This window comes from Microcaecilia unicolor, unplaced genomic scaffold (genome assembly GCF_901765095.1).
Source record: "Microcaecilia unicolor unplaced genomic scaffold, aMicUni1.1, whole genome shotgun sequence".
In the NCBI taxonomy this organism is placed as follows: Eukaryota; Metazoa; Chordata; class Amphibia; order Gymnophiona; family Siphonopidae; genus Microcaecilia; species Microcaecilia unicolor.
The window spans coordinates 105,927-124,213 of record NW_021963045.1 but is presented as its reverse complement, the minus strand read 5'-3'; the positions used below and the strand labels follow the sequence as shown (position 1 = coordinate 124,213).

Here is an 18,287-nt window from a genome sequence, read left to right as displayed (position 1 = left end):
AACGCGCACACCCAGGAATTGCTATTTGCACTAACTGAAACGTGGTGCAAATGTATGCACCTAAATTAAGTGCATATCCCCATCCCCCCTTATTCTATAGCAACACATGTAAATGCTAGGAACACCCCATTCCACCATGACCCTCCCATTTCTGTGTCCCCTTTTTGAACTTGTGCATAAAATTTAGACATGGATCCCATGCCTAAATTTACATGCTTTTATTTTAATTAAATCTAATTAGTGCTAATTGCTTGTTAAAAAGTCAACTATTGGTGCTAATTAGCTCATTATTTAATTTAATTGTGCACACAAATTGTGCACATGCCCACATTTTTGGTGACTTTTATAGAATTATGGGGTAAATGCTTCCACGTTAACTCTGCATTAGCCACTTAGCTTGGGTTAAGTAATGCATTTATGCCCAGTCTCCACCCATACCATGCCCCCTCCCAATAATATCCTTGGAAATTCAGTAATGCATCTTTTAGCATGCGGAAACATGACATCATAAAATGTTTAGTGAGCTTCTGCACTAGGCCACTTTTTACTGCAGTTTGGATAAAGGACTCCATAGAAGTTAATTTACCTAAGCATGTGCTCTCTTGGGTCCTGTGGTCACATGAACATAGGTTGTTAGTTCTTCCTGATGCGAGGGCTTTTAGATTATGGTGGGCTTGAGCCTCTGCTTTTTCTTGCATTATTCAATTTTTTTGGAATTATTTGCATTAGCCTGTTTTCACATGGTAAATTCTAATGCCTTTTAGTAAAAGGGTCTCTTACTTCTTTGCAGGTCTTCAAGTTTCTTTTATTTGGCCATCACAAGAATTATCCAATGATACAGTGGTTCTAGGCCAGTCCTAGATTCCTGACAACTGCACCTGTTGCCCTGTTTGTTGTTCTTCTCTGTACCTTTTCTAGTTCTGGTTGTGTCTTGTTCAACATAGGGTGACCAGATCTGCCCATAATAGGCAAGGTTCAGTCACCTCATGGCTTGATACAAAGATGTTATTATGTTATCAGTTCTTTTCTCCATTGTTTCCAAGTAATTCCTAACATTCTATTTGCTTTTTTGACCTTGGCAGCTGAACACTGAGCTAAGGATTTCAATGTATTATCCACAGTCAGGCCTGATATTCCAAAGAGGTTATATATATTCACTGGCAGCCTGATTTTGCTTAGGGTGTCTAAGTTGAAAATGTCCCACAGAACAACTCAGAGAAGGTTCAAAGCACAAAACACAACCTGAAACACAAAAAGTACCAAGAGCCTTCAAAATGGGACAAGTCCTTTTATTCCACAGCAAAGATCAACCTTGTACATTAGTGACCCGACACGGGCCGTATTTTGGAACACAGCACCTGTGTTAGAGGTCATTTAACATCAAAAGTCCAATAGGAACATGTCCAGCATCTCAGCTGAAGACAAAAAAATAGGAACCTTGACCAACCATAGTATGTTGATCCTAACAAGGGGTTGGGAGGGTCACCGCAAGGCCACTGGAGGGGGGAGGGTCCTTGTCAAGGGACCCCACTGGATCACCAGGGCCTTAGCTATTGGGGAGTGAGGGGTTTGGGGTTCGCCCAGAACACCAGGGCTAGAGCTGCACCTGCACTTGAGAGGTCATCCCTTCCCCTGCGGCTCAGCCCGCACAACCTAATGACAGCTCCGAGCTGGCATAGGGTTTGCCGCAGGAGGAGCGCCTTTGTTTGGCACACTGTCCACTAAACATTATGGAGGAATACTTAATGACCTCTTTAGCATGCATTTGCATGCTCACCTGTACTCTGAGCCAGTGAGATCATTATTTCATATGCTCGTTGGCCCTGAGCATTCGGCTGTAGCAATGTGGGCAGTAGTCCGGCGCTAATTGTTTTTGAGCATGGGGGCCTGAGTGATGTAAGTTTGCCTCATGAACAGGTGAAGGATAATCCCTGGGTGGGTGAATTGTCCCCTGACATTGAAGGTGATTTGGCATTCACTGATTCCACTGCTTTCAGCTTTCAATCCCTTCCCCGATTGGGACTTACAGTTGTCGGCAACTTCAACCTTTGCTTTCTCTGACTTATGTCCAGGATCCAGTATTCCTGTGACCAGACCTTCTTCCTTAGGGCACTATGGAAGGAGTGCCGATTAGAGCATATTATCAATTATTATTAGCTGCAATTTGTGCCTGAGTTTGTGTAATCTATACAGAATTTGGGGGCATGCACCTCAGAGGGATAGCTGTGGACCAGACTAACCTTTCTAACCAGTCCAGTGCAAGTGAGAAACACTGGCTCCGGTCCTTACGGCTCCAGGGCACAGCTAATTAACAGGCTGGCAGCTCCTGTGCCGCTATTTTTACTTCTCCTCTCTTACGGCTCTGTTTACTAAGGTGCGCTGAAGCATGGCTTGCGGTAGTGTAGGCGCAGGTTTGGGTGCGCACCAATCATTTTTCAGCGCGCCTGTAAAAAAGGCCTTTTTAAAACTTTTGCTGAAAATGGACACGCTGCAAAATCAAAATTTCCGCGCGTCCGTTTTGGGTCTGAGACCTTACCGCCAGCCATTGCGTATCGGCCGTGCTCCAAAAATGAAATTACCGCAAGAGCCACGTGGTAGCCATGCAGTAACTCCATTTTGGTACGCGTTGGGCTAGCATAGATGCTTACGCAGCGTAGTAAAAGGGCCCCTTAGTGTTTTTAACACACCTACATTAGCGCGCGTGCTAACCCATGTAGGCACCTATAGGGATATTAAAGGCGTGTACATGGTTAACGCACGTACATAGTTAACGTGCATTAAAAACGTTAACATCCCTATAATGTTGCTTAGTAAACAGGGCCCTTAGGGGTCCTTTTACAAAGACGCAATGAGAAATGGCTTGCGGTAGTGTAGGCGCGGGTTTTGGGCACACGTCGATTTTTTTTTTTGCCAAAATGGACGTGTGGCAAAATGACAATTGCCGCGTGTCCATTTTGGGTCTGAGACCTTACCGCCAGCCCTTGCCCTAGCGGTAAAGACTCACGCGGTAACTGAGTGGTAATGACTACATGTGCCAAACGCTACTTGGCGCCGTCCGGTATGCGCGCCAGAAAATAAAAGAATATTTTCAGATGCACATAGCAGATGCGTGCCCAAAATGAAATTACCGCAAGAGCCAACACGGTAGTTCGGGCAGTAACTCCATTTTGCAACGTGTCGGGGCGCGTTGACGCTTTCGCGGCTTAGTAAAAGGAACCCCTTAGTCTCTTGTGCAGGAAGTCCATGCTCTGGTGCCCCCCCCCCCATACTGCTCCTCTACATCCTTCTTTACTGGACTCCCCCTAGGAGAGGAAAGGTACTACTTCCCCCCTTATTCTTAGGTTCTATCTGGTCCTCCAAAAGCTCAAACTAAACTCCTATTGGATCAACGCTCTGAATAAACCTCCTTCTGTTATGCTTTGAATGACACCTCTTTTCTGGAGCAGGAACCTAGAATGTTCTTTCTGCAGCTGCAGTTCAGAGCATTTTTGCAGCCTGTTGCATGTATAAGCTGGGTACTGTTGTAACTGCACGCACAGCGAAAGTGTATGCGCATAATTTTCTTTGTTTGGACAATGAAAAATTGGCAGATGCAGAGAAATAAAAGTATTAATACATTGCATGACATCCAGGGCACGGAGGGATCAGCTGCAAAACAGCCAGCGGTAAAGCGAGATTGTGCCAGACAGTACTAACCTAATGAGGCAAACCTGCCTTGGGTTATCTGAATTGTTTTGATAAGCATAAATCATAAAACGACCCCTTCCCTCCTCCCTCTCCCCCGGGTTGTTTACAAGCAGAAACTTCCTGCTCTTCTCGATAACTTGTCATTTGTTCAGTGTATAAAAGCAGGAAAGTTAGGGTTAGGAGTCCGATGATGGATTTCCTGCAGTGGTTTCCCTGCATGACCTCTGACTCCTGATCAGGAAGCCAGAATTTTATAGGGCTTTGAAAGGGAAAAAACAAAAATGACGGCTGTGGAATGCTCTTATCATAACTTCTACCGTGGTAAGATTTTCTTGCCAATCCGAAAACAATGGAATTTCATTTCTCGCCTTCTTTCCAAGAAATGTTGTATGCCTAAAGGAGAAAAGATGCTTAAGAAGCCATTTCTCTTAAATTCCTACAGTATAAAAGCAGAGCTGTAAAAAATGAACCTAGAACAAGCTGAGCAAAGCATCCTGGAAATGCTGTTGTCTTGATCTCATAACCTCGATTTGGGAATTTAGGACATTACTCGCCTTTTCCGAAGCTGAGCTCAAGGTGAGTTATGTAGTCAGGTATGTGAGCTATTATTTCCCTGCTCAAACTGGCAAACAATTTGCACCCGAAGTGATGGAAAGTGAATTGACTTTCTCAAGATCACATGGAGGCGTATTTTCAAAGCATTTAGGCTTACAAAGTTACGTAGAGGGGCATTTTCGACATGACATCTAAGTCCGATTTTGCACAAAACATCCAAAATCCGAATAGGAAAGAAGGTCATTTTCAATTTTTTTTTTTTGGAAAATACTGTTTTTGAACAAGGTTTTGCGCTTTGTTTTTTGGTCCATTTTTGAAAACAAAATGAGTAAGTGCAAAACGTAGAGATTCGTGCCATTGGGATGTAGGAGGAGACGGCATTTTTAGTAGACTGGTCCCCCAGACATCCCAGGAGAGCACAATGCGGCACCCTAGAGGGCACTTCTGTGCACGTAATAAAATGCTCCCAGGTAACACATCTCACATTTCATCCCTTATTTTGTCCCCTGAGCCATCCAAAACACACCCAAAAGCCACTGTCCCACAATGTACACCACTAACAATAGCCCTTATGGGTGAAGGGGGCACCTGTATGTAGGTACTGTAGGGTTTTGGTGACTTTTGGAGGGGTCCCAGTTTCCACCACAGAAGTGTGACAGGTAGAGGGAGATAGGGACCTGATTCCCCCCATTCCATAGTGCACTGCACCAACCACTACACTACTCCAGGGCAGTGGCGTTCCTAGGGTGGCTGACACCCGGGGCGGATTGCCGATGCACCCCCCCCTGGGTACAGTGCCCCCCCCCCCCGGTGAAAGGGACACCCCCCCGGGTGCATTTTTACCCTGTTCTGGGGCAGAGGGAGCACGGAACGAGCGAAGCCAACAGGCGCGTGGCACCCCACCCCCCAGCAGCGTGCACCCAGGGCGGACCGCACCCACCGCCACCCCACCCTAGGAACGCCACTGCTCCAGGGACCTGTCATGCTGCTCTAATAGACCTGACTTTAACATCTGAGGCTATCATAGAGGCTAGTAATCATATTCACATTTTGGGGTGGGAGGGGGGGGTATTAGGGGGTCACCCTTGATTCCTTCTAGTGGTCATCTGGTCATTTAGGGCACCTTTTTGTGCCATTATTCGTTCTGAAAGCAGGTCTAGACCAAAATGTCTTAGTTTTAGTCCTGGACGTTTTGTTTTGTTACATTATGGCTGTGAAATGTCCAAGCGTTCGGCACATTCTAATCCCGCCTTCAAAATGCCCCCGACGCATCCCCTTGCGATTTGGACACACTGCCGAACGAATTGCATAGATAAACGTTTGCAAAATAGGTTTTGAACAATATCGATTTGGACGTTGTGAGAAGAAAAACATCCAATGGTGCTTTATGACACTTTTGACGTTTTTCCTCAGTCAAAATGAGCCCCATTATAACCTATGGAACTTTGTAAATTAACCCCTACAGTGGCGTAGCTGCGGGTGGGCCAGGGTGGGCACGACCCACTCATGCTTGGCTCAGGCCCACCTATCGGCAGCACCCCACATCAACATCTTCCTCTGTGGCAATCCCGTCATCTGCACCTGTCGCTGAACCCCGTTCCTTCCTGGTGTACCTTACAGGGCGTCCCGGCATCTGCAGTGATTCATTATTTTTGCTGCACCGGCCCGCAGGCTTCCATTGGCCGGGTCCTGCCCTAGCTTTCATCGTTCCTGTCTGGCAGGACCTGGCTAATGGAAGCACAGGCAGCAATAATTGAATCACTGCAGGCCTGGGGGACGCCTGTGAGGTACTTCAGGGAGGGACGGGGTTCAGTGATGGGCGGGCAGATGCTGGGATGCTGCAGAGGAGGAGACATGTTGATATGGGGTAGGTGAAAAAAATGTATAATTTAAAAAAAAATATCTCGGGGTGGGGGGGGGGGATGCTGTGGAGTGCCGCGTCGTGAAGGGCCCATCTAAGTTAGACTCTGGGCCATCCAAAATACTGGGTCTGGCTATGCCACTGAGGAGCATAATTGAACGGGGCCCCGCCCATGTTTTCCCTGTGGACGTCTTCGCAGGACGTCCCCGCGAAGGCACAGGGAAACCCGTATTATCAAAACAAGATGGGCGTCCATCTTTCGTTTCGATAATATGGTCGGGGACGCCAAATCTCAACATTTAGGTCAACCTCAGAGATGGTCATCCTTAGAGATGGTCGTCCCCGATTTTCGGCGATAATGGAAACTGAGACGCCCCATCTCAGAAACGACCAAATGCAAGCCCTTTGGTTGTGGGAGGAGCCAGCGTTTGTAGTGCACTGGTCCGCCTCACATGCCAGGACACCAACCGGGCACTCTAGGGGGCACTGCAGTGGACTTCAGAAAAAAGCTCTCAGGTGCATAGCTCTCTTACCTTGTGGTACTGAGCCCCCCAACCCCCCCAAAAACCCACTACCCACAACTGTACACCACTACCATAGTCCTTAGAGATGAAGGGGGGCACCTTTATGTGGGTACAGTGGTGGGTTTTGGAGGGCTCACATTTACCATCACAAGTGTAACATGTAGGGGGGGATGGGCCTGGGTCTGCCTGCCTGAAGTGCACTGCAGTACCCACTAAAACTGCTCCAGGGACCTGCATACTGTCTGTCATGGAGCTGGGTATGATATTTGAGACTGGCATAAAGGCTGGAAAAAATATTTAAAAATTTTTTTTTAGGGGTGGGAGGGGATTAGCGACCACTTGGGGAGTAAGGGGAGGTCATCTTCCGATTCCCTCCGGGGTCATCTGGTCATTTAGGGCACGTTTTTTGTGCTTGGTTGTAAAAAAAAAGGACCAAGTAAAGTCGTCCAAGTGTTGTCAGGGACCAACCTTTCTTTTTTTCCATTATCGGCCGAGGACTCCCATGTGTTAAGCACGCCCCAGTCCCGCCTTCGCTATGCTTTCCGACACGCCCCTTGTGAACTTTGGTCGTCCCCCGCGACGGTAAAGCAGTTGAGGACAGCCCAAAAATCGGCTTTCGATATGCCGATTTGGGCGACCCTGTGAGAAGGACGCCCATCTTGCGATTTGTTGTCGAAAGTGGGCGCCGTTCTCTTTCGAAAATAAGCCTGATAGAGTCTCAGTGAAGAAATAGGATCTGAACCCCCCTGGCTTCACTGCTTGCAGCCTTCTCTAACTACTAAGCTACTCTTCCTCGTGGTTGATAGCTTAACCTTTAGGCTCCTCACGCCCCCATGGTCCTTGAGTGTTCTGTACACATGTTCTCTCTTCTCAATTTTCTGCCAAGGGCACATGCTCTGGGCAGCACCTCACGACCATCCCGAGCAAGCCCGTTGACCGTGGAAGTGAAAAGGAAATGAAGGGCAGATGTTTGCATTTGTTTTGCACATGCAAAATGTTCCAGGCCATTAACTGGAGCTTAAAATAATGGCAGGCTTGAAGGGCACGGCAATTGCCTCGGTCTAATTAAATAAATAAAAGTAAGGGGGAAAAAACAATCAGAGATGGTTGCTTTTAGGGTAGGTGGAGGAGAAACTCGGTGAATAAAAACAGCAGCCATGAAAACTAGCAAATTCCTCTCACGTTCTTGTGACCTTGGGCAAGTTACTTCACCTCCATTGCCAGAGGCCGAGGCAGTGGTTTCCAAAAAATTGTGCATGTGTTACGGGAGAGAGTAGTGGATGCTTGGAATGCCCTCCCGCGAGAGGTGGTGGAAATGAAAACGGTAACAGAATTCAAGCACGCTGGGATAAACATAAGGAATCCTGTTCAGAAGAATGGATCCTAAGGAGCTTAGCTGAGATTGGGTGGCAGAGCCGGTGGTGGGAGGCGGGGATAGTGCTGGGCAGACTTATACGGTCTGTGCCAGAGCCGGTGGTGGGAGGCGGGGCTGGTGGTTGGGAGGGCGGGGATACTGCTGGGCAGACTTACACGGTCTGTGCCCTGAAAAGGACAGGTACAAATCAAGGTAAGGTATACACAAAAAGTAGCACATATGAGTTTATCTTGTTGGCAGACTGGATGGACCGTGCAGTTCTTTTTCTGCCGTCATCTACTATGTTACTATGTATAGAAAAGCACCATTCCTGCAGCCAAATGCCAAGAACTGGGTACACTCATATGAATATCATTTGTTGCTGCAATTGCTTAATATCTATCAGCTGTTCGTGCCCGGAGTTGGGATTGGTGCCCTACGTTATTTGCGATTGGATTGGTTATAAATCAATTGAAACGTATCAGCAGCCATCTTTGATGCCGTCTGTCAGAAACACTCTTGGTGAGTAAAGGTCAAGACGTGTACTAGGACATAGTATTATTACTATCTGCTAAGAATTAATAATTTTTTATATGGCACTACCTTGAAACAGCGTTGATACATAGTATCATAGTAACATAGTAGATGATGGCAGAAAAAGACCTGTACGGTCCATCCAGTCTGCCCAACAAGATAACTCATATGTGCCACTTTTTGTGTATACCTTACCTTGATTTGTACCTGTCTTTTTCAGGGCACAGACCGTATAAGTCTGCCCAGCACTATCCCCGCCTCCCAACCACCAGCCCCGCCTCCCACCACCGGCTCTGGCACAGACCGTATAAGTCTGCCCAGCACTATCCCCGCCCTCCCAACCACCAGCCCCGCCTCCCACCACCGGCTGTGGCACAAACCGTATAAGTCTGCCCAGCACTATCCCCGCCTCCCACTACCGGCTCTTGCCACCCAATCTCAGTTAAGCTCCTGAGGATCCATTCCTTCTGAACAGGATTCCTTGTGTTTATCCCACGCTCTGTAAGATTCTCAAAGTCAATAGAAGAAAAATCATGCAAGCCACCTCTGTGCTATTCCATCTCAGAGAATGGCTCTTGCAGGTTAACCTTTACAGATTAAATATATGTACAATTGAATGTTTTGAATAGTATGACATTTACCGCGAAACATGGATCTATGTCGGTGACATCTTGTCTCCAATACTGAGAACTTAATAAAAGCTAAGTACTACTTTGAAATTGCTATAAAGATATAGTATATATGTATACAAAATTTGAAAAACTGAAAGTAAATGCTAAAATGCTAGAAAAACACTAAAAAGTATAATAATTAAAAAGAGTAACAGTTTAGGATTGATGAGGATTGCGATACTACCCTTGAAAGAAATATGCTCGGCTCATTTAGCCAAAATAGGGAATGTATGCTGATCTGATAGATCCTACTATGATTCGTTGACTCTCTTCAAACTCTTGTTCATGATCTTCTTATTTCAAGATTGGATTATTGTAATGTGGTCTACTCCAGTCTCGATAAAAGACAATTATGCCATTTCCAATGCTTCAGAATACTTCCACTCATTTCTTTAGCTGCGCGCAAAAATTTGATCATGTTACTCTCCTCCTACTTGCTTTACATTGGTTATTGTGGAGGAGTGGCCTAGTGGTTAGGGTGGTGGACTTTGGTCCTGGGGAACTGAGGAACTGAGTTCGATTCCCACTTCAGGCACAGGCAGCTCCTTGTGACTCTGGGCAAGTCACTTAACCCTCCATTGCCCCATGTAAGCCGCTTTGAGCCTGTCATGAGTGGGAAAGCGCGGGGTACAAATGTAACAAAAATAAAATAGATAGTATTGGAGATTCTACATGAATGTTGCTACTATTGGAGATTCTACATGGAATGTTGCTATTCCACTAGCAACATTCCATGTAGAAGGCTGCGCAGGCTTCTGTTTCTGTGAGTCTGACGTCCTGCACGTACGTGCAGGACGTCAGACTCACAGAAGCAGAAGCCTGCGCGGCCACATTGCTGTGACTCTGGGCAAGTCACTTAACCCTCCATGCCCCATGTAAGCCACATTGAGCCTGCCATGAGTGGGCAAGCGCAGGGTACAAATGTAACAAACAAAAAAATTATCAAATTTAAAATTCTTTGCCTTTTCTTTGTCTTATCATTTGAATACCCCAATATACCTTTAAACCAAGGTCATTTCATACACTCCTGCTTGGACACTTTGATCTATAGACTCTCGCCGACTGGTTCTACCGCACCTAGAAAAGTAATTTATGAATCCAAAAGAACTCTGCATTTTTCTTTTGGATCCAAAATTATGGAATGCTCTTCCGCTGTATATTCATTCAGAACTATCGTTTTCAAAATTTAAGTCCCATCTTAAAACCTATTAATGATTTAGTTTATAATTAGTTAGATTACTGATTGGTATCTGGGTCACATGGGAACTGAGCAGTTTGTTCTTTTTTCCCCCATTAATTTTAGACTACTAGGGTGAGTGCCAGCTCTTGTATTTTAATGGAGTTCTTTTCACAACCCTTGGAATTTTTGTTATGTAAACCGCTTTGACCTGGTACAGAAAGTGTGGTATAACAAGCATGTTTTATAAATACTAAAAAAATCCAAGGTACCCTGTTATAAGGCTACCTCCCCTGCGGCAATCTATAAAGGGTCACCTATCTTGATCCTATTCTAAGAAGAAAATTAGGTGCCTATTTCCTTTATAGAATAGTAACTAGCAGAGTGTGTAGACAGAATAGCATTTTAGAAAGTATGTTACCAATCAGAACTGAGATATTCTGGTTGAGGTGTCTCAAGTTCCCACTAGTATTTTAGAAACAGGATCTGCTTCATATAGAGTACTATAAGTTATCCACCCGATATTTAAAATAAAAAGGCCACTAAATGCTGAATATCGTCGGATAGCGGCTTAAAGATAGCTGGTTACATCGCGCGATATTACCGGCTATCCCTCGATTTTAAAAAACCCGACCGGCCAAGTTTGGCGGCCATATTTGGCCATCACAATATGGCTAAATATGGCGGTCAAGTTTGGTGGCCATATTTGACCATCACAATAGCTAGAATAACTTTGACATGCCTCATGTTAATTGGCCAGTGCTGAATATCAGTGTGGCCGGTTAAAATCGGACTGGTCAAAGTTAAATCGGATATTCAATGCCGGTCACTGGAAACGGACTGGCACTGAATATCCGGGCTTGGCGCCAACCGCGGGAGACAGCCTAGCTTCTCCAGTGGTCTGACTATCGAGACATATGTGCGTATCACCAGTTAAGTTTTTGGAGACTGTATCTTACAAAGGATGTAAAAAGACTTGAAGTGGTTCAGAGAAAAATGACGAAAATGTTACGGGATTTGAGTTGCAAGACGTACGAGGAGAGACTTGCTGACCTGAACGTGTATACCCTGGAGGAAAGGAGAAGAAGGGGTGATTTTGCGGAGAGGGTGGTAGATACCTGGAATGCCCTCCTGCGGGAGGTGGTGGAGTTGAAAATGGTAATGGAATTCAAAAATGTGTGGGATAAGCACAATGGAACCCTGTTTAGAAGGAGTGGATCCACAGAAGCATAGCGGAGATTAGGTGGCAACACCGGTATTGGGAAGCAGAGCTAGTACTGGGCAAATGTATACAGTCTGTGCTTGATCATGGCTGGACAGATTCAGCTTCAGAAGTTGGAGAACAAGGACAGTGTTGGGCAGACGTCTATGGTCTATGCCCTGAAAATGGCAAGGACAAATCAAGACTCAGGATACATGTGAAGTATCACATACCATATGTAATTAGTTTATCCTGTTGGGCTAACTGGATGGACCATACAGGTCTTTACCATCATCTACTATGTTACAGAATTTGGGTGCACACATGCCGCTCTATGCCTGGTGTAAGTAGCTTCTGTCTAAGCGTGTTTACCCGTCTATAACATATGCTATTATTTAGCTGCTTGAAAACAAAAGTGTCTGTGTGTGCTTGATGTGAAACAGAGAAAATGATAAATTTATTTATTTATTTGTTGCATTTGTATCCCACCTTATCCCACCTCTTTGCAGGCTCAAAGTGGCTTACAATACATCATGAAGTTTAATGTGCTTATTATAAATCAGCAAAAGTAGAGGCTGACAAATGTACAAACCAATAGGCAGATAATATCAAAAACAGTTTATTCAGAATTTTCATATCAAGGACCCGACACGGTCCGTGTTTCGGCGCCAAAGTGCCTGTCTCAGGGGGTCACAAACAACTTTCTCTGTCACAAGGTGTTTTTTGCTGATCGGTTTGCTGGTTTTTCTTCTCTCCGTGGATTAACCTGTTTTACAACCACGGGTACATTAAGGATTTATTCAAGCCAATCAGCTACTTTTCAGAGAAAGTTGTTTGTGACCCTGAGGCAGGCGCTTTGGCGCCGAAACACGGACCGTGTCGGGTCCTTGATATGAATATTCTGAATAAACTGTTTTTGATATTATCTCCCTATTGGTTTGTACATTTGTCAGCCTCTACTTTTGCTGTTTTGTTTTGATTTTCCGTGGAGGCTCTTCCTGTTTTTTTTGGACATATAAATCAGCAATAATATATCTAACCTTTTTTTTTTAACTGTAACGGAGGTAAAGTATCAAACAAACAGTTGGCATTCAAGAAGATCTTACAGTCTATACAAGTCTGTCTCATTTCATGCAATAATTGCGCTACGACACTTTTCCTTTCAGATGACGACAGTTCTAAACGTAATTCCTAAGCCTGAAAGTGTTCATCAGAGCTGAAGAAATGAATCTTGACAAGTCTTTCTTCTGCAGGCTTTAATCAAAGCCAAGCCTCCTCTATTATTTACCCTGATGCACATGGTCTGTACTGTACCTCCGTATACTGCATGAATGCAAGCCAAGGACACAACGGGTAACAAATCCAGTGAGATGCACACTCTGCTTTTTTTTTCATAATGAGCTTACAAGCAGTTAACATACCTTATTCTTTCCCGATAAATATTTGCACAGCACCGGTATTAAATTTTTCCAGAATTTGCCAAGCACACTTTCTTACGTTTCATTTTTGGCTTCCAGCGAGAAATGGTCGCCCCTAGGGCAGCCTGTCGTTCACGGGACGTAAACAACATAAAACAGTTTGTAGTTTACCTTGCTTTTTAAGTGAAAACTATTTGGGTTCCCTGATCCTGTGAGTCATCATGGTAGACCTTGTGATCCACAGAGTTCGTGTAACTTTCCACCCGTTACCATCCTTACGTTGCACCATCACCAGTAAGGCTTGCGGCTGTGGGAAGCTTTGCTCACAGCTTCTAAGTCTGCACAGGGACCTGATATTTTTGAGGGAATATCCTGGCGTCCATATATGGGATGCCCGTCTGCTTTGAATTATGCTGCTGGACTTTGCTTCTGGTTGCATGCTTGCGGGTCTTAATGCTAGGGGTGTTTAACTAATGTTTTGCTGACCCTCATCCTGTTAAATTCATCTCTCAGCAGGGAAAAACTTTTACTAGTAGACCTGTAGAATAGCCTGAACCAAGGCTACAAAATCTACACCAGTCCAACTTGCTTTCAGTATCCACATATTAAGCGTCCATGATAACTTGATATTGCTACACTCCCCTTCTGTTTATACGGTGAACCCGGCAACAGTGGAAGATATAGATATGAACAGCTTAAAGAGAACAAAGGAGGGCTTATAGTCCAACAATGATGAGAAATGAGTGAACCTTCTAACTATCAATTTGTAACTATAAAACTTTCCATGTTAGGGAACCAAAGAAAAAGATGTGAACAGTGAAAGACCAATATGTTAACTAGGCCTTGTTACAAGCTGAGCACAAAAGGCTACCTACTGTCATGAAAGTCCGCCATCAGCCATGTTGAGTGAGACGGAGCGAGGTCTACTGAGCCCAGCACCCTGTCTTTAGGAGTAGTCAATCCAGGTCACAACTACCTGGCATATCCCCAAAATTAGACCTGTGTTTTATAGCTCATTTCCATGGATGAGTGATGGCTTTTTCACTCTCAAGTCGATCTGGCTATTAATTTATTTGTTGCATTTGTACCCCACATTTTCCCACCATATTGCAGGCTCACTTTGGCTTACATAGTACCATCAAAGGCGTTTGCCCAGTCGGTGGATAACAAATACAAAGTTGTATAGTGATCGAATGATGTATAAGTGGAGGGTCGGAATGGATGAAGATGGTGTGATGTGATTGCGTTGATTGCGTGTGTAAAATTTAGGTGTGGATCCTGCACCTAAATTTATTGCATGTATATTTACGTAAATCTAATTAGTGCCAATAATAGGTTGTTAACAAGCCAACTATTGGCGCTAATTAGCTTGTTATCAATTAAATTGTACATACAATTTTTAGTGACTTTTGTAGAATTCGGGGGAACTGAATGGCATTTGGGTGCCTAGACTGAGGCGCCAATTTATAGAAATATCCTGAATGACTTTTGTGTCTTGATTTTATTTCAGATTATTGCATCAGTCTGTTTTTTACCCAGTGTCCTAACTTTTGAGAGCTTATAGGGAGTTTACTGAAACTCTTTCTTTATATTATAATTGATGTTTGCATTCTTTTTTTGGCTTTATTTTTGTTGTCAGTACTGCTCTGTTGCTGTACCTGACCATAAAATGGTCTTGTAAGCAGGTGTGAAATTTTAGGATTTGCCCAAGTGCTCAGGAAATTAGTGGGTGGAAGAAGCATATCACGCTATTTAGTACACTTGCTAAACTTAATTAACCTAGGATGATTGCCTTCATTTACGGATTGTGGGTAGCATACTATTTTGCATATGTCCACTAATGTCTTTGAAGACTCTGTTACACTCATACCATGCTGGGGTTTTTTTTGCAGCAGCAGCTTAAAGAGGAATTTATCAGTGTGATCTACTGTTGTTTGTGTTATTTTACTGTTAACCACAGTTATTAGTAACCAGGTTCATTGCATAAAATGGGACCTGTGTTAAAATAGAACAAGTTTAGTGGTAAAATGACCCATCTTAAAAGTAGCCCCATGTTGATAATTCCCCCCCCTTAGTGTGAAGAGTTTCTGCTAACCAGAGCTGAGATTGTGATGTCATAATGCCTCATTCCACCATTGCCTAAGAGCCAAACTCATCAGTGATGTCACAATGGCTTGACTGTCCTATACTTGGCTCACTTTTATTACATATAGCAGTGATTTAACCAGAGCTGAGATTGTGATGTCATAATGCCTCATTCCACCATTGCCTAAGAGCCAAACTCATCAGTGATGTCACAATGGCTTGATTGTCCTATATTTGGCTCACTTTTATTACATATAGCAGAGCAGTGATTTCGATTTCTAGAGACATTTCCTTTTTCTTTAATTAAGGGGGAAGTTGTCAACATGGGCTACCATTAAGAAATGCTATTTTACTGTTATCCCCAATTATTAGTAACTAGGTCTCATTGCATAAAATGGGACCTGTGCTAAAATAGCATGAGTTGAGGTAAATAGCCTGTCTCAATGGTAGCCCACCTAAATGGCCTTAGAATTCATGTTAAACCTTCATGGATTAGCCTCGTAGGTGTTATTTTTAGTGTGAATAGTTTGTGATCTACATAGGCTTCATTTCTAAAATAGATTATCAATAGAAATCAAACAAAATAAACATGGGAAAAGAAAATAAGATTATACCTTTTTATTGGACATAACTTAATACATTTCCTTGATTAGCTTTCGAAGGTTGCCCTTCTTCCTCAGATCGGAAATAAGCAAATGTGCTAGCTGACAGTGTATATAAGTGAAAACATTCAAGCATTACTATGACAGTCTGACAGGGTGGGAGGAGGGGGGTGGGTAGGAGGTATGCATGGGGACATCAAGGATCTGGGGTTCCTAGCCCATTATAAACCATAAAGCTATTTCTCTGTGATCACCCCACCCCTCACCTATCCACACCCATCCTGTTAGAATATCAATGAAATGCTTTGATGTCCCCATGCTACCTCCGACCCACCCCCATCCTCCACCCTGTCAGACTGTCATAGTAATGCTTGAATGTTTTCACTTATATACACTGTCAGCTAGCACATTTGCTTATTTCCGATCTGAGGAAGAAGGGCAACCTTCGAAAGCTAATCAGAAATGTATTAAGTTATGTCCAAAAAAAGGTATCATCTTATTTTCTTTTCCATGTTTTATTTTGTTTGATTTCTATTGATAACCTTAAGAGTGGACTAACACGGCTACCACACTCCTCTACTTAAAATAAATATAAATGTTTGCCCATTTCTTCTCTCCTCATTATTTATTTATTTATAACATTTGCATCCCACATTTTCCCACCTATTTGCAGGTTCAATGTGGCTTACATAGCTCCGTAAGTGGTGATTACCAGTTCCGGAGAGGAGAAATACATCGTTGAGGAAGAGGAGATGTGTTTAGGTTACAGGAAAGAATTATTATCTAATTATTATCTAATTCCAAACTCCAGGTACCCATATCAAATTGTCAGTGCTACTGTTTGGCAGCAGGGGGCGATCATAGTACCAATGCCTATCTTCTCTCCCTCTCTGAGGTGTCCCCACCAAACCAAACCAAACAAATGCAAACCTTAGACCTAAATTCTTAGAAACACTGCCACAAAAAGCAAAATATGTTACTGTTTCTGGGCCAAGTCTCTCGTAAAAATAGGTGAAAGGATTTTTTTTTCCTGAAATTCACTAGATAGATAAAAGATTTTACTTCCCTCCCAAGGTGTGAAATCTAGGAAACAAATCCTGAGCTATTTTGCTGAAACAGGCTTGCATACAAATCACAATTTAACATGTGGGTCATTAGAACCATAGGTGACACATTCCTGTATTTTTTTTTAAAGTTTAAAGTAATTTTATTGATAACTCAAAGTTAAGCAACACAGCACACAACATACTCAATATTGCCAACTTACAAACAATAAGATACAATGCATGAACCATACAGCTTGTAAACCGCCCATTCCCCCCCCCACCCCTCCCCTTCCCAACCCCTCCATCCCAACCCCTGTACCACTCAATTACCAAAATCTCAGGGGTGCTATCCGTATTAATTCAAGGAAGTACAACAGTACCAATAATCCAGAACTGTTTGGCAGCTCTGTACTCTAGGAAAAGCAGCTTACTACGGGGCAGAGAGGAAGTGGAACCCCCCCCCCCCCCCACTCCACATCCAAAATCAACAAGCATTAATAAGTAAACTCCGACCCCTTGGGCTTAGAATCTGAAGATAAGGCATCCATATCTGAAGAAATTGTTTTCTACGTTTTGGCGACATTTTGGAATCTCTAGCCTCCCAAGATGCTAAAAGGTGCACCTGATTACGCCAATGCCAGTAGGCGGGCGCTTCCGAAGAGGTCCAATATTGCATTATACACTTTTGAGCTACCAAACTCAGCTTTCTGCATAGCATAGTTGCAGGAGTGCTCAAAGAGGCAAAAGCCTTTGGATGGTCTAGCAAAAACTGTGCCTCCGTGCCCTCAATTTTATTCCCAAGCTTGATCAGAAACCCCCGGACCCGCTGCCAAAATGCTCGCACCCTTGGACACTGCCACAACGCATGGTAGAAGGAACTATGACCCCCCCCCCCCACACTTAGAACAAGCAGCATTAACCGTCTCTAACACATGAGCCAACTGCACTTTAGACATGTAACCCCGAAGAACTATTCTATACCCGCATTCTCTCAACCGTTCATCCGTTACTAATAGGCGAATGCCTTTTAAAGTAGTCTCCACATTCCATGAAGTCAATGAGAACCCCAGATCCTGTTCCCATTTATGCTTAAGACCCTCATATGTTCTCCAAGGCCTACGCTCACACATTTCTGTATTTTTACTGACTACATTTTACATTAAAAAAAAAAAGCGAACAAAATTTGGGGCCCTGTTTGCTAAGCCACGCTAGACGTGCTCTAGTGTTTTTAGCACGCAGTAAGCATTAGCGCTCACTAACCTTCTAGATGCCCATAATATTCCTATACGCATCTACATGGTTAGCACGCACTAAAAACGCTAGCATACCTTAGTAAACAGGGCCCTTAGGAGGAGATTCTATATATTGCGCCTAAAATTCGGCGCTGAAATCAGTTCTAAGTGTATTCTATAATTGGTGCATAGTTTTAGGCACCGATTATAGAATATGCTTAGTTCATATTTCAGTGTCTATCCTGCTTATTTTCGAAGGAGAAGGGCGGCCATCTTCCGACACAAATCGGGAGATGGCCGGCTTTCTCCTAATGGCGGCCAAATCGATATAATCGAAAGC

The 18,287-nt window shown here is 43.9% G+C and overlaps 1 protein-coding gene across 3 annotated transcripts in view; it reads right to left on the bottom strand.

Annotated features, from left to right (window-relative positions):
* The window catches only part of LOC115458830 (transforming growth factor beta activator LRRC32-like), a 66,047-nt gene that overhangs the window by 41,568 nt on the left and 6,192 nt on the right, over window positions 1-18,287 (bottom strand). Inside the window, exon 1 of one of the 3 annotated variants that reach the window (XM_030188649.1) lies at window positions 13,154-13,294. The exons of 1 other annotated variant lie outside the window; for it this stretch is intronic. The gene's annotated coding sequence lies outside the window, so the exon portion shown is untranslated. Of the gene's footprint in view, window positions 1-878; window positions 884-13,153; window positions 13,295-18,287 lie in introns of those variants that run through there. One more of the 3 variants, XM_030188651.1, reaches the window with a different exon arrangement.